The sequence below is a fragment of the Cupressus sempervirens genome, chromosome 8, assembly GCF_028749045.1.
Source record: "Cupressus sempervirens isolate cs-2001-9-10 chromosome 8, ASM2874904v1, whole genome shotgun sequence".
In the NCBI taxonomy this organism is placed as follows: domain Eukaryota; kingdom Viridiplantae; phylum Streptophyta; class Pinopsida; order Cupressales; family Cupressaceae; genus Cupressus; species Cupressus sempervirens.
The window spans coordinates 75,072,462-75,097,311 of NC_143125.1; the positions used below are offsets into that span (position 1 = coordinate 75,072,462).

The window sequence follows — 24,850 nt, forward strand, 5'->3', positions numbered from 1 at the left end:
ATTGGTGGTGCTTGGAACAACCACCTATTGCATTTATGAGAACTAATTTAATTTTAGTCACATAAGTAATCATCTTTTAATAAGTGGAAGAAACAAAATATGTCACTAGATAAATATATCATTGTTGTATCTAACATATAGTGTATGTATCAGATATTTCTAGTTCCATATACTAAGAAGATGAAAACTGCATGATATGCATATAATCGATAGATTTTCTTTATTTATTTTCTTGTGCAACATAAGTGGGGAAAGTGTATTGAGGGCTATGGTTGATGTGCAGTTCGGCAATGTGTCGGGCTCTTCGATTGTTCTCATAGAGAAGAGAGGTAGATCAAGGCATCTAAGAAGGAAGATTACTGACACCCCCTTTTCTTCAAAATAAGCTAGAGCTTGTTTATTATATTCCATAGCACCCTACAATGAAGTAAGAACTAGAAAGATTAGCTTTAGATGAGCACGTTCTCTTTCTCCTCTGCACAACTCACAATCACCGTAAGCCTAGAACATTAGGAAGATTTTATATGCACTTGAACATATATTTACAACATAATAGATTAGCAAATAGAACTTTGAGAATAGTAAACTATGACAAAGGAAAAATAGTAGAATCACCATTCCATAAAATAATTGCAGATAGAACTAATACATAAAAATGTCATGATTTTATAGATGTGGTATTATTCCTTCTAGAACTACCTTATAAAATCTTTTATGCTAAACTTCAAGTCTCAAAAGATCAAGATTATGCATTCAAACAATGTTGTTAGCAAATTTTTATGTGTCTCCATCACTTTAATAGGCTAGGCTTATTTGGCTTAGTTAAAAAATGGAAATTGATATCCAAATGTGATTATTATATGTATGAATTTCTACTTAGTCTCTTCAATTGGCACAATATTATAAGTGGTTTATTGCATGTTATTCATCTCTCAACTGGCTTCAAGATTTCATTAGCGAGCATGGTTCACTACACTCATTGCACATTGTATATGCAAATTAAAGGCCAACCACTGCTTAGGAATTGAATCGATTGAATTTTTCTACTCCTTGTTAAACAAGCTATTTTGCCTTTTATAGAATATCATCAATGCATCCTACTGGAATCATCCACAACAAATTAGATAGGAAATAAGTGAATAAATTGTAATGACTAAATATTTTAAGATTTGGTAGTGACTAAAGAGAGCAGATACAGTGATAAAAATGTAGACAATTCATGTTCCCTTATTATGCAAATATGCCATGAAGAGACTAAACAAAATCACTACTTGACCCATGGGGGAGCCTAGAATCATCTTAAAACAAATAGCTCATTTGCAGATTTTGAAGTAGCTTGGTTTCATTGGTTCTAATAACTATGGTCTTCATTCAAACAAGTATGACATGCATGAAAATCATAGGTAATGGTTTACATCTATTGTATGCTATTTTCATTCAGGGTACATGATTTTGTTATCAATCTTTATAAACTTTATTATAGTGATCTTGTAATGTATTTTTATAATTATTTTTCAACAATTACAATCTATACTTATTTTCTTAAACTATAAGTATTATAATATAACAAAATTTTTGTTATATTTTATGAATGAAAATTTCTATTCCTTTCTACTATCTTTTATTGATCAATTCTATTGACATGTGCAGACATTGTTAGGAATCATTGGGGTTCCATGGAAGATTTAGCTTGTTGTCCTAGAATTGGGGAACATAAGGTATTATTCTTATCTTTTGATGATCAGTACTCTATTAGACTTCACATCTTATTTATTATTATATCATTTGGTCTTGATAGTGTTTTTTTGTTGTATTCCCATATAATGTGTCTACTTTCATCTTTTATTGTTGTTTCATTCTTAGTAAATGGACTTCAGACCTCTAAACAATGTTGGTAATTACCATAAACCTCAAGCAAATGGAATTGTTAGGAAAACTTAAAAAGCTTGAGCTGGCCAAAGGTCCTCTTATTGTGATATTCTATTATAAGGTCTCCTCTAAAATATCCATTAAGGAGAGAGGGGAACATATAGAAATGTATGAAGCTATCCCAACTTTCTCTGATTCAACATTTTCACCTGGAATTCTTTATCATTTATCTTACATTTTTTTCTTAGTTTTCTCAATCACCACACAACTGAATGGAAATTATAGGAGTTGATTGGTGACTCCTCAATACCCGTACAATCCTTGCTAGACTAAAATAACTTCCACAAGAGAGAATAGAAAAGATGGCTTGTTTCAACAATACCAGGGTTGATTGAATATTAAATATACAATGAGGTAATCTGCAGAATTCTATCCCAATGAGTTTTCTCTTTCCTTTGTTTATGAGAGATTATTTTTACATGGGAAATCACTATTGAACACTTATCTTTGAACACTTGGTTTACTCTTATTCACCCATATTAGCTATTAATGTAAGGCCGACTCTGCATCCTCATTCTACGTCAAAGACAACCTCTATCTTTTTGGACATTCCTTGGCCTAATGGCCTTTGTTTCTGTAGATGAAGCACCCCTTGGTCATTGGAGGCTTGGAATTAGTCTTAGACTCCTCAGATTTCCCCTTGCCTAAGTCCTTATTGTGTGTTGGTTTTGACGACCCTATCATCTTTGTACTCAAAGAAGATCTAGTTGACTTGGTGGTACTACTACTCTTCTCGTCATTCTTCAACATCGTTGTTGTTGGTTTCCTTGTGTCCAAATTGGTGGTCATCAAGAACTTCTACAATGGCGATGACTTCCTCTATCGTAGTAGGCCTATCCTTTCTCTCTTCTGCTATCAGACTTGGTTTCAGGCTAGTTATGAAGAAACTCAATTTCTCAAACTCTGCCTAGTCTGGCATCTACAACAATATATAATCTATAGGTCTAGATATAATCCCTCAATGACCCTGTCTGTCTCATATATCTAAACTTATACCTTAGCTCCAGGCCTACACTTTTCTAAAATGAGGGAATATTATTTTTCAGCCAAGAAATGAGGGAATAATTAAATATTAGACCAAAAAGTTGAAGTTCTTTGAAATATATATAATTATTCATTATGTTTAATGTTGGGGGTACATTTAAGCTATAACATTATTACACCTAGCGAGTGCCATGGTGGATATTTAGTTAATATAAAGTGATTATAAATTTATGCCTAGGTTTGAAGGGTGGAAATAAAGAAGGGGTTTGAATGCTTTTTGGTTGGAGAATTTTATAAAAGGATCAACTAGGGGTTGAGGCTCATTCATTATGCTATTGTGTTTGATTTTTATTTTATTTTGGCAAGTTTCTTTCCCAAGAAAACTTCTTGAGTTGCAAACCCTAGAGATTCCTTTCTTTTGACATAAGCCCAAGCCTTAGCAAGGGCTTCTTCATTTAATCATAGGTTACAAAGTGGATTGCAACAATGTGTGTGACAGACTGTAATTCAATCTTAGCCAAATTCATAACATTCAGCTTCAGAATATTAAGGTATCATTCAACCATCAAATTGCAACTTTTATTGAAATCACAGTCTGTTGTTAAGTCTATCACAAAAGGAACCACAATGCATGCATCCAATTTATCATTGCTAATCAATTCATAAAGAAAAAATGTGATCCATTTTAATGGTCGTCGTTGTTATCAACTAATTGTAAGAGCTTCTAGTTTAAAATTTATATTCTTTGTAAAATATCCAATTGCTGCAATCAATAATAGATGGTGAATTCTATTGTTAGACATTTCAAGTTGTTTCATGTTAGTGGGTTCCAGGGAAATAATGGAAATTTCCATAATATTGGCATAAGGTTCAAATTTCCTATAACTCCTATGATTTATGTGATTTTAGAATGTGTCTTGGCTGACTTGGATGAAAAGAGGATAAAATAGATATTGATATTGGTGGCAAAGTAAATGTAGCTAAAACATCACAAACCTCAAAAGTCTAAAAAGAAGTCACCGATTCCCTTGATTTTGAGACCATGAGTAAAGTTTCTACTACCATGTGATATTTTTATGCCAATCGTATATAGTGTAAAAAAGTTGTTGGTTCCAAATTGTCACCAAGATGATATAGAGGATCAGTTAGTAGTGTTGAAAAGAGTGTGATATCTTTGCAATAAGAGTCTAGATGTGAAGAAAAGTTGTACCTTTTTTGAGCTTGAGTTATCAATTTATACAAATTATTCTTCATAGCTATTAGTTCATCCAGTAGCTAGATTATCTTTTAATGTTTCAAGGAATCTAGAGGTATGTAAACACACTATCTAGGTGTTATAACTCATGCAACTTAGGTTCTTAGGTTATTGTGTTGTTTTGACATTGTGATGTGACTTCTTGTTTCATTTTGTGGTCTAGTTGATTTATATGGTTGTTTTATGCAATCATCATTATAATTTCCTCAACAAAATTCACTTCCTCTATTTCACAATGTTGCTTATATATGATGTTTCTTTTCTTGTTGCAAATGCACAATCCTTAATGTGGATTCTCTGTTGCTTTCCCTACTAGATTGATGTAATAGTGACATTACTTGTTCCATGACATTAATGGTTTTATTTTTTAGCTAATCATTTTCAAGGATCTTCCTTGCCATTGGATTGATTAGGGATGAGTTTGAGTGTAGAAAGTGGTAGTAACTCATATGCTTGGGCATATGCATTTCCCAGGAGGGCAATTTATTGGGTCTCAATCTCAACTTGTCTCACTATATTATTTTCTGACACCTCCAAGTTGCTATCCTCTTCAATTGTTGTAGGCAAAGCCTTTACAAATAGGCTGACATAGAGTCATACAACTTTGTGAGATGGAACATGGCACATTAACTCTTCCATTGCATTAGCCAAAGGAGCAACCCCTTCATTAAGTGATAAAAAAATACTTCCTTGATGTGAAGACACCTACAAGAAACTACAAAGTGTCTCTTTTAGTAATTGCCTACAACCCAACATTATTGAGACATAGAGCATCCAGACCATTATAGATACAACAAAGTTCTTTTGAAGAAGGTAACAAAAAGTCTTTTGAAATAGCATCCAAAAAATTAGTGGGAAGTCCTGCTACATGAAGCATTGGGAAACAAGTTGGATCTTTATGAATAAGTTCATTCATTAGTGTGACTCTAGAAGAAAAGATGTCACCTCCAAACTTATGGTGATGGAAAAATATTAATGATAACCTTGACAAAAAAGAACTCTCTTTGAGTTTGGATCCCTTGCAATGATCCTTGGTGCATAGGTTGTTAACCCTATAACCTTAAGCAAGGTCTTACTAAGATGCCTTTGACAATATAAAATCTATCCTCTGTATCTCAGTTCATTGTATGATGATGATGTTGTAATGTCACTCCCTTGAGGAACCTCCACAATCCTATTGACCTCAATTTTTAGCCTTCTAATTGAATTATCTAGACCCCTAAGGTCCCTAAATAATGTAACTACAGGACTATTGTAATCCATAAAATTACAGAGAATCTTCACACCACATACAACAAGATGCATGTGAGTAGGATTGATGTCCTCTAACAAAGGAAGAAGGGCTGGAATCAACCCTGTTTCTCTTGTAGGACTTGGAGAAGATAATGATGAAATAATATGGGCCAAGAAATAGTACAAAGCACCTTCGAATAATGAAATCGGGCATGATTCTATTGTAGTCAATAACATCACAGTCTTTTGGAGCAAGCTCAATAGAAACACACGATTGGCTGCATTGCTAGCTATGTTTGGAACATTCAACACTCGACTTCTCTCTTGGGATGCAGCTATTGTTGTAAATTGGTAACTTAAAGCCCACATAGCTAATGCCCTAATATTATCAAGAATTAGGTCATCAGACTATAGGAATTTCATTAGTTCACTCATGAACTATGGACCATTTGAAAAAAATGCCCCTAATTCTTCATGGGTATCAGTTGACTACAGAAGTACCATAAATGCTAGAAGCCTGATACAAGTATATTTCCTATGATGAGTGAGTGAAGAAAAAACACATGCATATCATATTTGAGTCCATATGGTAAATCTCAACTCACTAGGTATCTAGTATTTATATACTAAACCCTTCAAATTATTAATACTAATTCTCAATGAATATTGAAGAATCAAAAGAGAAATTTATAGAGGAATACTCCCCTTATCTTCTCCAATAGAAGTTTGAACAAAACACTAAGATAATATTCTTATGTGATGAGAGGTGAAGAAATGTGTTTGTGATCAATACTGCTATCTATTTGTTTGAATTTGTGCTATTTCTAAACTTATAAAATATATGAAGTATATAATAATGCCTTTTTAATATGTAATCAAAATTTCCTAATCTTTTTAAAGTTTTACCCTTTTTTTGAATTATTGTCCCTTGCAATCCCTGAGTAAAATGCTTCCCTTCCCCTAACATCCTAGAAATGCATCCCTCTGTAACCTGCATTGCCTGTCTTTAAAGCATGGTGTACCATAGGTCAAGAGTGGAAAGGATGATTTTGGTTCTCAATAAGTGAATAATTACTTTAGCCATATCAAGTGTTTCAAATGCCACAAGTATGACAACTATACTTCTTAATGTCCTAAGAAGAAGTGGAAGGGCAAGAGCATCAAAAGCTATTTGCAGAGAGTGTAGAAGCTTTAGTAGTGGATGAGCTTTTATCCAATCTTGAGACAACCTTCTATATGGTGTCATATCTATCCACTAAATAAAATTTATATCTTAAATTAGTATGTAGGTAATGGAGCATCATGCCATGACATTCAACAAGAAGCCTTTCACAAAATTTTGGAACAATCGATAGTGTATAGGTGAAGTTGACTGATTACGTCACATATCTAGATACAAAGAAAGTGTTTGTTTCCTTCTACATGTCTTCAAGTGATGTTATTGAGCTCCATGATATCTCATATGTTCTTGAGTAAACTAAGAACAAGTATCTAGTGTGGTTGAGTTTGTAAATCAATGTCATTATTAGATACTGTAAAAAAGATATTGCTGAGTTTTAGCCCGATAAATGTAGAATGGTGGACTTTTTAGCTCACTTTCTAATCTAATCAAACATGCAAACCTAGTGCTTAATTATCACCAACTATGAAAACTTTGACACAAGCATTGACCACCTGGACTATAGACCACTGCCTCTCATAAAATGCATTCTGCAGGCATTGCCAAAATTCAAGATCAATCAGATGAGAGTGCAAGAGTTAAGCACTTGACAAGTATACCAAGATCAATTTCCCTATAGTGAAAATGGATCAAGTAGGATTCTTAATTGGATTCATTCAAATATATTTCATTTATTAATGATTCTTCTTGTAAATCCTGGATTCAATTCATGATGTCCAGAGATGAGACCTTAGAGATCTAAAAATAGATGCAAGAACTTGGACACCTTTTGTTTGGATGCAAAGCTCAAGAGGGTGTTCACTAATCCTCATTAAAATGGGGCTGCAAAGAGGAAGCACAAATCCACTATAGAGACAAAAAAAGACCATGATCCATGGCCTAGACTACCCACCTTTCTTTAGGTGAAAGCATGCAATTGTGTTGTTTACACTCTCAATTGTAGTTTGTTGGACAAGATTCTAAAGGAAACTTTCATAGGAAGAAACTTGATATTTCTCATTTTCAGGTGCTTGAAGTCCTATCTTCATTCATGCATTAGAGGAGACAAGGACAACACTTGAGCCCTCCCACTTGATGGATTAACTTATCTATATAATGAGCTCTACAAGACTGAAAATATTTACATTTCATTAGTTATAAGATGGTAGTGAGACATGGCATCAATTTTGATGTAGATGCTCTACCCTCTATGTCTCATAGCCTCCTTTAGAGGTCAAGAAAGGTTACTAGGTTTCTACCCCAGGTTCTAATCTATGAAGTACTACATATAGTAATTAAAAAGTTAATTCAACTAGGTTTGAATATGAGAAGATATATATCATTACCTTCTAGTATAGCTAGAAAAACTAGATGCCTTACTTAGACAATGCAAGAGGCACCAAAACAAGTAAGAGCAATGGAAACTATAATTGGAAGGTGTTGGAATCTACTGGAAGAACCAAGAAATGATATTTCCAATTGTTGTGATTCTTGCAAGGTCAAGGGAAACTTGATGCATGATTGAGAGTCTTTTGAGTAAGTTAGGACAATCTAAAGAGTGGACAGAATCAAAAAACAAAAACAAATGAGATTGACGAGAATTTTAAGTCTAGTTCTAGCCCTGAAGCAACTAATTAAAATTGTTAATTTCAATAGTAGCATGAAATCAAGCACCAAATGATTTTAGCAATATAGTGATGGACTATGTTAGAGCTATAAGTATTGATCTCGAATGTACATATAATTCTCTACACCCATTAAAGACTTCTACAGAGATGGAACTCAAAATCATAGTACAAGCCAACACCATAGAAATGTTTTATTTGAGTGTTGAAGGGATATTACTAAAGGATGATGATGAATTGAAATATAAAGCTAAATAAATGTGGTAGTACTATCAACAATCTTTGAAAAACAAAGGAGCTTCTAAGTGATTAGTGGGCTACTTGCTGATCATATTGGAAGAAAAGGGGTACGTTCTTAGGAATTCATGATTGTTGAAGGAAAATATGGCTTGATACATCAACTAACTTATTCCTTTCAATATTAACTGAAGTAAGATGCCCCTTGTATGGATTCTGATATTTTTCTGAGTTTTCTCTTTATATACATAGGCATTGGTTGTAGCCTCAATACCAAACATTGTAGTGTGGATAGCCATTTGTTTGGTAGAGGCAAGTTATACTTTTATATCAATAAAATTATGTCATATAGGCATGATCCACAAAAAATCATCCTAGAATTATGACTCTATGTATTAAACTTAAAGTTTAGTCTCATAAATTATGCAGCTTCTAAAAATAATATACTTCTATGTTAATTTGATTATTGCTATCTGGGTGCAGGATTCCTCAATTTTGTATCGAGGTAGGATATTGATAGGCTTGGGAGTAGGAATCATATCATTCATTGTAAGTTCATTAATTTACCATTCATTTATGTGAATACAATTTCAAGTTTTCTATCATTACTTATTAGGTGTTTTTTCTCCTCCATAGTGAGATTTATAATCTTTGCTTTCCAATTTTAATTCTTATTAATTATTTCTGACAACAAATGGAAAATTTTTGCACCCTCATTTTTCTTTTGAATAATATAAAATCAAATGGAAAATTAAAATTTTTGTAGGCATGTACACATTTTATCAAAATTTCCACATCTTACAGGAGTGTTGCTTTGAAGGATAAAAGGTAGATTACAGGAGTGTTACTCTTTTTATCCAATCAACTAGTCTGCATTGTAGGTAATTGTGGGAGAACATATCAGTTGCAAAACATGTTAACTTTAGTACTGATGATGAATGTTGTGCACAATTATCTAGTATAACTTGCTTGACAATGATACAAATAGATCTGAGTGTGTAGTACAATTGCAGTATAACTTTTGACAATATAAATAGACCAAAGTTTGCAATTCAAAACAATAACATAAAAACACATTTGAGAGCTCTAATCCTTTCACTATGAATGAAGTAGGTATCTCACAATAGAATTGATTCCAAAAAGTGGTTTTTCCATACCACAAGGTGTTTGATTTGCCCCCTCTTGGAAACTTTACAAGTACTGCTATTTGGGTGATGATGTCATACAAAGTTATGCTAGTTGGGCTATTCTTGAATTGACATGAAAGAATTGATGATTATTCCACATTTTAAAAAATCAATCTAGGAACACTATTGATTGGATCAATTCAGGGCTAAGAACAGGCTTGGAATTTATAAAGGATAACATGGTGCAACTCATATTTTGCATGCAAATGACTTGTGGTGCTGGAACATGATGGCCTGACACATATGTTAATTGGCTTGGCCATAAACACACTCTTTGCCATTGTTATCCGACCAAGATAGTTCTAGGAAGCAAAACATTTGTAAGGTTTTAGGGCCTGCACTTTAAAATCCAATGATGCCAATGATTATAGTTTGTAAATGCTTGAGTAGTCCTTTGAGTTTTTGAGTGTTCTTTTTTGCTCAGTGAGTTTTCAAAAGTTTTAACTCTTGCTTTTCTATAGATGTAAAAAGACGGGTAAAAATGCTAACATTGGTAAAAATTATAATGCTTGTTAAAATGCAATTTTCACATGTTTTTGCTATTAAACCATGTATTTTTTCTTTCAAGTTATCAAATTATTATGTAATATATTTCTTAATTGAAGTTTACAATAAAAAGTTTCTTTAAAATAATATTGCTTTCTAAGTTGCTGATTTTTTTTGCATCATTTGTATTTGAGTATTTGCTGAGTTGAAATTTTTTGCCTCATGAATTACTCTGATTCCATATCTTAGAGTTATGCCTTAAATTTATTTCTTAGTGTGAACTCTACAATGAATAATTCTTGTATGATGATGTTGGTTTGATATGTATGCATTATTTTTGACATCTTCAAGATGATTTTGAGTTTGTGAAATGAGATTGAATGACTATGATGAAAGATGAATTGATAAAAAATACCAGATTGGTATGCAATAATGTATTTTTATTGCTCTATAATAAATGTGCGAAAATGATCTATCATGTAATTATATAAAATCACATAGGACAAAAAAGAAAGTCTAGTAGTCAAGAATTGTGTACTTCACCAAGTTATTCTTTGTTTTCCTCTAATTTTTTTATAACTCAAATTTATTCAAATAATGGGGTTGAATCTTCCATTTGGTGTCCATGCCACCCTTGCGAATAAATTTATTGACAAGGCTTTGGCGTTCCTTCCAAAATTAGTCATACTTATTGTTTCGAAGGAAACAAAAAGGTTAGTCATCTCTATTTTTTACAAAATTTCATTGAACATGTACATACTAGAAGCTTTCTACAATGTATGAATTATATTTCACAAAGTAAGCACACCTTGAATCAAGCTTTGACCCGTGCCATTGAATTTTATGGCTAGAATTAATCTTTTTGGTTTATAACTTATCTAAATAAACTAGATGAGAAACCATAAAGATATGATCTTGTTTGGGAGGATCCAAAGCTATTGGGAGATGAGGTTTGTTTACTTGTCAATAAATTGTGCAAGATTATGATTTTTTTTTCTCTTAGGTTATGTTCTTATCAGAATGATTTGCATTTTTCTAGTCATTTTATTTGCTAGGTTCTATAGATGTTGATAATAATCAACTAAGCCAATGGAATACAATTGCACTACTACTTTATCTCTGGAGCCAACCTAATTGGACATCAGTACACAAGGAAATTGCAGTAAAGCAAGGACATTTAAAAGATCATACAATAACAATGGAGCATGGGGTTTCTGAAACAAAACCTTTGTAGTCATTTGAAGGGAATCTTGGTTTAGGAGAACATGAAAAGCAAGATCAGCAATCCACTATTTTTGGACTTGAGACCATTAACAAGTCCAGTGTTCTCAAAGATAGTGTGATGGAATCAAAAACTAATTCTTTATCTTTAGGACATCAACTAGATATTTTGGATAAAAGCAAAGATGATCATATGAATGCTAAGAAAGTAAAGTCACCAGTGAGAGAAAAGGGAAGAGAAGAACCTATAGGGATGTAAGGAAACTTGGCAAAAAAGAATATAACCGTTTCCACATAACCCATAATAAATCTAAAATAAACACGGAATTAAAATCCACATGCAAGAGAATAGACAACATACCCACAAATGTGACACAAGATATACCCTGGGAAACCCTCATTGAGGGAAAAACCTAGCCTCCAAAAGCATCCATCACTATGTATTATTCAGCAAAAAATACCATTGCCATACAACCATGGAAGCCTTCATGGCCATAGTCACAACCGAGCAAACTATGTGAACAAGCATGAATCCACACATCCCATGCCATGCTTTCAACTTTCACAAATGCTCCCTTGGCTAACCTGTCAAGCCTTGTCCCGCTCGACTCTTGCCTTTTGTCTTCCCCTTGTCACTCTTTTTTCTCTCTCTTTTTTCTCTACAACAACTACCCTTGTGGCTGCTTATATAATAGCAAGTCCCACAAAACCACTAAGTGGTATTACATAAACCATGTGCTAAAACCATGTGCTACCTAACCCACTAACCCCACATTTAATATTGGGCATTTAATTCTTTTCCCCAATATTAAATAATTACATAAAATATTTTCACAATGTTACAATACAACTTATCAAGAATATTCCATGAGAATCTTTACATGTTGCACGTCCATCTAGGTACAACATTACATAATAAAATAAAATAATAAAATAACATCATTATGCAATGTGTGCAACACCCATTATCTCAACAATCTCCCACTACTTGTATACATTGCATAGGGTCAATCCGTAGCCACATAAATGAACAAGGGAACAATCCCTCCCAGCACATCCACCATCATGGATCAAAATACACCAAGTGCTCCATCCTGGTACTCGCAACAAAATCAAAGTATCCAGCATCTCAAACATGAATGATCTCACCTCCTATTATGCCACTCCCACTGGACATACATAGAAGCCATCCAAAGAGAAAAACCACCCAACCTATCGCATTATAAGATCATAAAATCCTGTACCAACTGAAATTCCATGCACAAAAACTTGATCCAAAGGTAATCACATGTATCCATAGTTGTCAAAATATCCATAGCTGAAATAGCACCCACAGCAAGTGCCAAACCCATCCAACTATCCATACCTCAAAGGTATAACAAGTGAATCTCATATCACCGACATATCCAATCTATAACCTGCAATCACAAGCCTCAAGAGCAATACCTGCCACATATATACCAAGAAGCTCCCACTGCAAAAGATAATGTCAAATCTATAATCAATCCACTCACAACATCTCAAAGAAGTGAATCCATGTAGTATCAAAGACATCCACAATACATAATCCAATATCCTGCAAGAATAACTCTCATAACAAGTCTCCAATGCTCTCCCAAGTTCTCCACAACCAACAGAGGAAAGAGATAAAGGAATAACCATGTCATCTCTCACATGACATGCATGAGCACAAACCAATGATCACAATCTCCAACCAATCTCAAATCCAATGTAGGCAAAACTGAACATCCAGGAAGATAACCAAGACTAGAGAAACCATGCAAATCATAACCTGTATCATGTCCTTCTACACACACCTCTAGATGTAAACTGTGCAAGTATGATCTCCTCCATAAGACCCCAAAAAGAAGCCTCAACAACACCCAAACCATACCATATAACTCATCATGGATGTAAGCCTCTCACAAGAAGACCAAACTTAATAAAAAACCATTCCTAAACCAAAGAAAATGCCCAATATAAAACCATCTCCCAAAATCAACCAGCATAACAACATATGCACATGGAGATAACCAATGCTAAACCATCTCTCAAATGAACCCTCCAGAACTAACTCATGTACCATAGCTCAAGATCCATATCCATGAAAGACAAGCATAAATATAATGCAACTAAGAGAAACAATGGGCTATACCTCTCAAGTAGCAAACCGTCGAGTAGACCAAGAGTGGAGAATGAGAATGCTCATCAAGATACCCAAGTCTCCAACCAAGACTCATCTAAGAACAATCTCCTCTCAAGTCCATATTAGGTGACTGCCCCTCGGACTTCCTGCTGAAACCATCAACCGTCCCAACAAATACTTCTCTAATCCAAGAGAAATCAACATCACCACCGTCTCTAAGTATCCATGAGCACCTGTAACCAATCAATCCATGCCAACTCCAAATGCAACATAGCAATATCATGAAGTATCCAGCTTATGATCAGTGTACTCAATACCAAGAAACTAAACCAAGATCAATGTCAAAGTTCCAACCATGGCCTTAGGAACATAAACATGACAACATGATCTTACCATCTCAACCAAAGAGATAACATGCTCCACATGAACACACAATAACATGTCACAACTCTAAACGCGTATCAAGAGTATACCATGACATGATAATGAAACCATCCTCACACCAAGGATAACATGCCAAATAAAAGCATAAACCACACCTTTAACAAGAACCTTGTGAGTCCTCAAGATGTAACCATCTCCACACACCATGAAGAAAACCATCTCCGCATACTAGGAAGAACCATCTCCATACACCATGAAGATAACCAAGAACTCCATGAGTCCTAAAGATCTAACCATCTTCATACACCATGAAGATAACAAGTGCACCATGCAAATGTCAAAGACACTTTTGCAGCAACAGGATCTAAGACAAACCTCCAACATCTGCAAACACTCAATACATATATCAATGCCAACAACTCCCACTCAACCATGGTACCAAGTCACCTATGGCATCATAAAATCCATCCTCTCCAAACTAAGAAGATATAAACCAAACCAGGAACTAATCCTGCACTGTCACCCCATCACTGTCACAAGCTCCCACTAAACCATGTATCCAAGCTATCCATGACATATGATGAACAAATCCATCCTCTAACCATGAGAATCAACCAAGGCATCAAACCATCAAAGAACTCAAAGTGCACATCATGAGCTCCTCAAAAGAAACCAAATAACCATGATCCTCAACCAAGAAGATATACTACCATAACTATATCAGAAATCCAAGCTAATGAACATCAAGGATGTACCTGTATATCCAATCATGTCATGCCAAAATCCATGGCACCATGATCACATCCATGAACCGAGCATTTGGTTCTCAATATGTCCAACCTCTCAACATAAAATAGTCAACCACAATCCGCCACCATGATTGTCTTTGGTAACAACATCTCATCCCTTCTACATGAAGATAAAATCATGTGACTTAGGGCATAGACAACCCAAATTCAAGCCACTAATCTAAATATGCATCAATAATGAAAGATCAATGGGCAAATACAACCCATAACCAAGCCATAAATGCAACCTGTAAGTATAGACCGCTTACAACACTGCACAACTTGTAGACCCAACAAGTCATCATGCATATCCAAATCAAACACTGATAACCATATCATCATGAGACCAATCTAAAATATGAACTGAGTATACAATGACATCAAAACTTAAATCTCCAATGCCATAAACTCACAATGTTACCATAGTCAAAATATACCATAAACAGTTCAGATAAATATATCAATAAATAAATCATGCCAAACCTACACCAAATATAAACCAATGTGTAGATCTCTCCAAGAGCTTTCCGTTGACTACTCGAAGTCCAAAATCCGACTCCGTATGCCCAAGTTATGCCCTAATCCGTGCTCAAAATAAATAACATCTGACTTTAGGGCTCTTAAAACCTAACAAAATTTCAAAATCATAGAACCAAACCTATGCCATGTTGTAGTGCTCTGAATTAGCTTTCTAATGCCTATAAGAACTCTGAAATTTGATATTCTGAGAGAAAGTTATGGCCGTTTTACTAAGACAGTCTTTTTACCGTTTTCAGTACGATTTTTCATTTTTAAATTTTTTCAGTGACGAAAATTCCGACAGGATTAAATTTGACGGCCATCATGAGCTGAAACTAAAAAAATCTTTCATTTTCTCTGAACATGGCCAAACTAGGGCATATTATATATCAAAATTTATGGAAATGTCGACTTGGATCCAATGGTGAGGTCTGTTTCTACCCAGGAGGTCATTTATGCAAGCTACCCCCCAAAACCCTCATTTTAAATGAAACATCCGAAAAACTCTTTTGTCCAACGATTTCACATGCCCAAATCTTTTAACATCCCATCATAATAGCAAATCCAAAACCCTCAGATATGTAATAAATCATTCATATATCTTGCCCTTTTCTTTTATCCTCTCATGCATTCCCATGGATTCAATCTAGGGTTACAATAATAAAACCATAGCTCTGATACCACTTGTAAGGAAACTTGACAAAAAAGAATATAACCGTTTCCACATAACCCATAATAAATCTAAAATAAACACGGAATTAAAATCCACATGCAAGAGAATAGACAACATACCCACAAATGTGACACAAGATATACTCTGGGAAACCCTCATTGAGGGAAAAACCCAGCCTCCAAAAGCATCCATCACTATGTATTATTCAACAAAAAATACCATTGCCATACAACCATGAAAGCCTTCATGGCCATAGTCACAACTGAGCAAACTATGTGAACAAGCATGAATCCACACATCCCATGCCATGCTTTCAACTTTCACAAATGCTCCCTTGGCTAACCTGTCAAGCCTTGTCCCGCTCGACTCTTGCCTTTTGTCTTCTCCTTGTCACTCTTTTTTCTCTCTCTTTTTTCTCTACAACAACTACCCTTGTGGCTGCTTATATAATAGCAAGTCCCACAAAACCACTAAGTGGTATTACATAAACCATGTGCTAAAACCATGTGCTACCTAACCCACTAACCCCACATTTAATATTGGGCATTTAATTCTTTTCCCCAATATTAAATAATTACATAAAATATTTTCACAATGTTACAATACAACTTATCAAGAATATTCCATGAGAATCTTTACATGTTGCACGTCCATCTAGGTACAACATTACATAATAAAATAAAATAATAAAATAACATCATTATGCAATGTGTGCAACACCCATTATCTCAACAAGGGAGAGAGAGGTTCAACAAAGGGAAGATTGAGAAAAGAAAACTTGATGCAGACAAGTCTAAAAAGACCAGGTCTGAGAGCAAAAGGTCTGACAAAGACAGAAAAAGAGAGGCACTTGATAAAGGCAAGATTGAAAAGGAGCTAATTGTTTCATCACCACCCCTAAAGAAAATGGATTTAATGATAGACATGATGAGATTGAGTATAATGGTTATATGCAAGAATAGGGTTCTGGACACATCAATGCTACAAATGGTTTGGGGAGAACATTTGATAGAGGACCTAATAGTGGTAATAGAGAATACGAGATAAGAGGGCTCTCGAGTGAAGCAAATGAATTGGGGCAAGAAATAAGAAGAGGTTTCCAAGGAAAATTACCCAGTGTTGATGAAGGCTATGTTAGAGGTTACCATAGAAAGTTTGGTGGTAGTGAGGGTTTTGGGAGGCTACATACTAGTACTTTAGAGGATTATGTGAGAGGAATACAACTTAGTCGGTCTGCAAATAGAGATGAGGAATATGCTCTTGTAGAAGTGACTAGAGGCTTCCCTATAAGTTTGTCTAGCTTGGAATCTGACTATTCAGTTCAAACAGACCTACCAAGAATGCAAAACAGTGGACTCTACAACAGGCAAGCTCAATATAGTTATGATCTTGATTCAAAAACTGATTGGTTAATGGGGGATCCTCAAAGAGGTAGATATCACATTGAGTAGGCTTCTTGTAATACTGATGCTTATGCACTTGAATTTCATCCCTTGTAATGTCCCCATTTCCAAGATCAATTTTTATAATAATAATAAAGTTAATATAAGATAAATAAATCAATAAATATATTTTATAATTATGATTGCATTTGTAAAGTAAAATAAACAAATATTAAATATATATCATTTATTGTTATCCTATACCAAATGGATATAATATTATATTATATCAATTGATAAAACATTAAATAAAGAAAGAAAGAAATAATAATAATAATTAAATATATAATAATAATAATAATAATGTATATATTTATAATCATAATTGTAACTATAACAAAATTTAGAATAAAATATTAATATTAATAACTAGATAATATAATTATAGTTAGTATGAGATTTGATAATAAACAAACATTATTACTAATAATAAATAAATATAAATATAAATATAAGACCTTAATAATAATAATTAAAATTTAATATATAAAGTCACTATGAAAAGACATAACCATTGAAAGTTGAAATATAAATAGAGGAATAAAAGGAGATATCTTTTCGGAGGTTAGTGTTTTTGGGTCTGCTTAGATTGTACACCCAACAAGAAAGAAGAATAGAGAAGCACCGAATATTAGAGGGGGGGAATGAGCTGAACACATGGGTTACTAAATCTGACAGCAGATATACCAATTCATTTTGATTGAGACTATAGAAGACATATCCATTCAAGCATTGACAATAACTGAGCCACAATAGAGTCAACGTTTAGGAGGGATTCATGGAATTGTTAGCAGAATCATCATATTTAAGAAGAGCTTTATTTTTGGGCAGATTACAGTCATCTTAACACCTACGTTTAGGGTCCAAGAAGTAGCAAACACTTGACCACTTTTAGTGATATGTAATCACATCTGAAGATTTAGAAGAATATTCTAAGGGAAGATATATACGAACATGACCACATAGAGTCAGCATGCCACTTTTCTACTAACATAGCATTCATATACAAGTGGTAAGTGACAGGTATAATAGGAATTGTTTGGCTCCAGTTCATCAACGATCACTCTAGTGAAGACTCAAAAGCTCTAGAAGAAGGGATAAGGCATGGATGGGTTGAGAGCTCCTATTCTATATGCCCAATTGTGCTGCAAGATAATCTTGTGTTATGGAATGCATAATGCAGAACCTCGAGGATCAGAAGAAGATATAAATTAGATGTAGCAATCACAATACAATTGGAAAATAAAATGAAGATAAAAACTTGGTCAACGACAAGTAATATGAAACAAGGAAATTGGAGGATGGATTGTAATTAAGTATGAGTAGATTCTAAGGGAAGATATGGTTATAGTGCATCATGAAAATTTAGAAATAAAGTCAAAGCCCATGTTTTTGTTATTTACCTACATAGTGATGCATCTTGAATATGTTTGAACTTCCTAAATATCATGAAGTTGCATAGGAAATGCTCATTCATAATTTATATTCCTCCCACCTTTGTGAAAAGTTATTGAAATATTCTACACATTACTACATAAAGGATACCATGATAAATTTATATATGTGATCTATGTGTACGAACTATTAGACAAATAGAGGAAAGTGAAGAATTGGATAAATATCTGAAGGGATATTATAGTGGTATCAGAGCATAATCTTGCCATCTTGTGAGTGAAGGCTTATGGAAACTTACGAGAGAAGGAAAAATAAAACTATAATTGAACGAATTGGCTAATGAAGTGAGAACATACATGGAGCAAACCCACCAAACCAAACAAACTATACTGAATCAAATGGAGAAGTCAAATCAAGCCCTCCTGCAAGCATTCCAACTGTAATGTCCCCATTTCCAAGATCAATTTTTATAATAATAATAAAGTTAATATAAGATAAATAAATCAATAAATATAATTTATAATTATGATTGTATTTGTAAAGTAAAATAAAAAAATATTAAATATATATCATCTATTGTTATCCTATACCAAATGGATATAATATAATATTATATCAATTGATAAAACATTAAATAAAGAAAGAAAGAAATAATAATAATAAATAAAATAATAATGTATATAGTTATAATCATAATTATAAAAATAACAAAAATTAGAATAAAATATTAATATTAATAAATAGATAATATAATTATAGTTAGTATGAGATTTGATAATAAACAAACATTATTACTAATAATAAATAAATATAAATATAAATATAAGACCTTAATAATAATAATTAAAATTTAATATATAAAGTCACTATGAAAAGACATAACCATTGAATATTGAAATATAAATATAGGAATAAAGGGAGGTATCTTTTCAGAGCTTAGCCTTTTTGGGTTTGCTCAGATCATACACCTAGCAAGAAAGAAGAATAGAGAAGCACCAGATGTTAGAGGGGGGGAAATGAGCTAAACACATGGGTTACTAAATCTGACGGCAGATATACTAATTCATTTCGATTGAGACTATAGAAGACATATCCATTCAAGCATTGACAATAACTGAGCCATAACAGAGTTAGCATTTAGGAGGGATTCATGGAATTGTTAGCAGAATCATCATATTTGATAAGAGCATTATTTTTGGGTAGATTACAGTCATCTTAACACCTACATTTAGGGTCCAAGAAGCAACAAACACCCAACCACTTTTAGTGATATGTAGTCACATCTGAAGATCTAGAAGAATATTCTGAGGGAAGATATATATGAACATGACCACATAGAGTCAGCATGCCACTTTTCTACTAACATAGCATTCAAATACAAGTGGTAAGTGATAGGTATAATGGGAATTGTTTGGCTCCAATTCATCAACGATCACTCTAGTGAAGACTCAAAAGCTCTAGAAGAAGGGATAAGACATGGATGGGTTGAGAGCTCCTATTCTGTATGCCCAATTGTGCTGCAAGATAATCTTGTGTTATGGAATGCATAATACAGAACCTCGAGGATCAGAAGAAGATATAAATTAGATGCATCAATCACAATACAATTAGCAAATAAAATGAAGATAAAAAATTGGTCAGCGACAAGTAATATGAAACAAGGAAATTGGAGGATGGATTGTAATAAAGTATGAGTAGATTCTAAGGGAAGATATGGTTATAGTGCATCATGAAAAATTAGGAATAAAGTCAAAGCCCATGTTTTTGTTATTTACGTACACAGTGATGCATCTCAAATATGTTTGAACTTCCTAAATATCATGAAGTTGCATAGGAAATGCTCATTCATAATTTATATTCCTCCTACCTTTGTGAAAAGTTATTGAAATATTCTATACATTACTACATCAATGATTCCATGATAAATTTCTATATGCGATCTATGTGTACGAACTATGAGAAAAATAGAGGAAAGTGAAGAATTGGATAAATATCTGAAGGGATATTACATCACTCATTATTGTTAGGGAAACAACATGAAGAGCCTTCACATCTTTCTAGGGGAACATATCAGTTTATAATTTTTTAGATAAAATGGACACATCTTTGCAGCCATGGACACATTTTATCGTGCATGTATACTAGGTTGCAATTGTGATGATAAATTAGGCACCCGAGGGAGTGATTATAAAAAGATTGACATATAGGCATTATCAAATAGAATATGTTGGATGATGTGAATATGAATAAAGTGCATTTATGTGAGTGAGAAACAATAATACAGATGAGAAATGTTAATAAGTCAATGAGAAAAAATAGAATAGTGAGTCCAAATTGGAAGAGTGTAGTGCCTGCCCTAGTTTACATTTTTCTAGCTACATTGTTGCTATCATTGCCGAACTCTATTAGGTCAATTTTATGTTGATGGTTAGTGGCATTATTTTGAAACTATCAGATATTTTGTTATAGATTCAGTTGATATATGATGTGATTATTTAGACTCTACATTTCATGTATGCATGATGATTATTACATTATTCTCCATTATTGATGATGTTTAGCTAAATGGATTATTATATGTGTGTGTTGTCTTATGGATACTTACCCCATATTGCATGTGTATGGTGTGCGTGTTTTTTTTCCTTTATGTATGGCATTTCTGATGTGGTTAAGGAAGGGAGTCATAGTCACTTGCTAGTCAGGATCTACATGATGCACCACTTCTTGTCATTGCTTGTTTAGCTTAGCATATATATATATATATTGTATATACATGCATTGATTTTATGTAGATTGTAGGTACTGGGTATCGACTTCTCTGAACTGCTAGGATGAGCATACCCTATCGCACTATCTCAATGGTAAGAGAGGGGAGATAAATTCTCATGTCCAAATCCTAAACCCATAAACCATTTGTCCTAGAAAGGTAGGACAAGTATTTGAGATGTTTTACCTTTCGAATGCATCAGATGATGTAATTCATGATTTTAATCCCTTAGACTGATTTTGTATGGATTGTTCTCTGATGGGTTTTCATTTTTTATTTTGGAAGTCTATGGTGATTTTTCTATTAATTAAGTCTTAAATTAAAAGATTTAATTAATGATTTAATTATTTTGAAAAATTTAATATAGTATCATGATATTTCGATATCTTGTTTTTATTAATTAAATGGGAAATTAATTGAGTAAAAGAAATAAATAAAAGAAATCAAAATTAATAATAATAAAAATAATAATAAAATAATAAATAAATAATAATAATAATGATAAAAGAATTAAAATAAAAGTCATAAGTCTATCTAGGAGTAAGCGCACCTCTTCAATGCATGTGTGTCTACAACACAGGAGTTAGCGCACAAATTAAGCACATGGTGTCTACAACCTTGTAACTCATCTAGAAGGTTGGAAAAGGCTCGTGCTTAGTTGTCAATGCTTATCTTTTGGTTGATTCTAGAGACATTCTAGGTGCTTCTTGAGAGGTCCTTATATTTAGGAACTCCTAGTAGCTCAGAGAGCGTGTTTGGGTGGATCCGCGAATGCTAGAGAAGGAAGGAGCTTGCTTTGCAGTTTTTGAGGAGAAGTGGTTTAGCATCAGTGTCCAGATAGACACTTGTGATTTTGCATATGTTATTTTCAACTTCTTCCACTTTCTGTCTTCATCGTGTCTTCTAAATGTTTTTTGAGAATTTCATATGTTGAATATTTTATGAGGAAACTGCTCCATGTGTAGATCCAAGTATTTTACTGGGCTAGGTTTTAATTGATAGATAGAATAAGGAAAATACATTGTATTCCTTCATCCGAATAATCTGTGCACATCCTTCAGAATTACACCTAAAATATATATACATATATACATATATACATATATATATACATATACATATATGTATATATACATATATGTATATATATATATATGTATATATATATGTACATATATATGTATATACATATATGTACATATATGTGTATATATATATATATGTACATATATGTGTATATATATATGTATATGTGTATATATATATGTATATGTGTATATATATATGTATATCTATCTATACATATATATGTATATATATATACATATATATGTATATATATATACATATATATGTATATATATATACATATATATGTATATATATACATATATATATATATACATATATATATATACATACATATATATATATATATATACATACATATATATATATACATATACATACATACATATATATACATATATATATATATATACATATATATATATATATATACATATATATGTATATATATATATACATATATATATATATATGTATATATATGTATGTATGTATATGTATATATATATGTATATATATTTAGCTCTGAAAATATTATCATGTCGATGTTAAATTGGATATACGTGTTTATGTTGAAAATGTTTATTTTAAAAACATTTTATAAATTATAAAAAACATGGGCGTTTCTTTTGTTTTATAAAAAAAATAATTTTTTTTTTTTTTGGTGAGGGCGGGTAATCACATCCCACCCACATAGGTGGTCACTGTCCATGACAGTGGACCCGCCGACAGCCATTAAAGGCTATACGACACGACAGGCCTCCCATATGGGATGGTGCTGCGACTGTAGCCTATGAAATATTTTGCAGGTACTGTGCAGCTACGACTTTTTATATATATATATTTAAAATTTTATTCTAGTATTATAAAATTTGTTTATTATTTATATTAATTTTTATATAATAATTATTAATTAATATTAGTAATTTGTTAATAATATTTAATTTAGTTAATAGTTTTAAATTAAAGAGGGATAAACGCTTTGACCTGGAGCTATGAACTAGTGAGGGCACAAATGGGGAACCTCATCCCCATTAGATTTGAACCTTGATGGCAAGGATAACAACTCAACAACTTAACCATCACAACATGCCACTATTGGCTAATTTAGTTAATAGTTAACAGACTTAATTTTTAATAATATTTAATTAAGATATTATTAAAACGATTTGGGGTTTTATATTGTGAATTATATATTTATTAATTGATCTGAATAAATGTAATTTAATTATGATTAATTAATAAAGATGGTAGGATAGCTTGAATTGTAAATGTGTTAGATTGTTTTAATATCGATAGAATCTTTGGAGTAATCTTTTGAAAATCAATAAGTGAAAATTTAATGATTAAATTAACATAATTTACTCATGGTATAATTTAGAGAGTTGACCATGTTGGAAAATTGGACTTTCATTCTAGCATGGGAAAATGGTTAAACTATAGGGATTAAGATGTATTTCTTTAAATTTGGAAACTCACACTGAAGTGAAAATTGAAACTTTACTGTAAATTGATATTGTGAATCCAAAGCTAAGTTAAAACATGAAACTTACATTGTTGTATGTATAATGTTTGTGTCTTGGGGTTTTTTTTGGGTTGACTAGATTGTTGACCAGTTATAGGATGTCTACCAGAGGCTCGGGGCTTATGATTTGTGATGTCATGATGATGTCTTTTGATCTCGATCTTTTTAAAACCTAACCATGGTTATGTGATGGCATGCTTGATGGTGTGTGTGGTTTACTGATTGATATTGCTTCCAGTCTTCTTGTGTAAGCTATGATTTATGTAACCATTTATGAGTTATCAATCAGTTGTATTTGGATTACTTACCAGTCGCCTTGATGGGACTGAAGTGTTTACTTGATCTTGATGACACCATGATGTGATATGTATGACTTGACCATTTTGGAGTCTTCAATCAGTATTACTTTGAGACACTTTTTGGTTGCTTGTTGTGAACCAATGGATATTGTGATTTATTTTGAGATGCCTTTTCGGTTGCTCGATGAGGACCAATGGATATTGTGATTATCAATGATACCTTCAGTTGCCAATAAAGAACTATTGTGGTCATAATTATCAATGGATGCTTTTCAGTTGCTCATGGAGATTTGATGCTCTTATTGTGGATTATCTTTTGAGATTTTTCCAGTTGCTTGTATAGGACTGTGGTGATTTTGTGATTTATGATTCCATGAGCCTAGGGTAGGATATCTACTTGTAGTGTCTTGAAGTGGCTTGCAATGGGGGCCGGGGCCCTGAGTGGCTACCAAGGTAACTCATTTTAAGTTATTTAATAAGTGAAAACATTACACTTAATACTAACTT

The 24,850-nt window shown here is 32.8% G+C and overlaps 1 pseudogene; it reads left to right on the forward strand.

The window, feature by feature from the left end:
* Window positions 1–268: 268 nt before the first annotated feature.
* Window positions 269–20,752, forward strand: LOC149541707 (uncharacterized; annotated as a pseudogene).
* The last annotated feature ends 4,098 nt before the right edge of the window (window positions 20,753–24,850 follow it).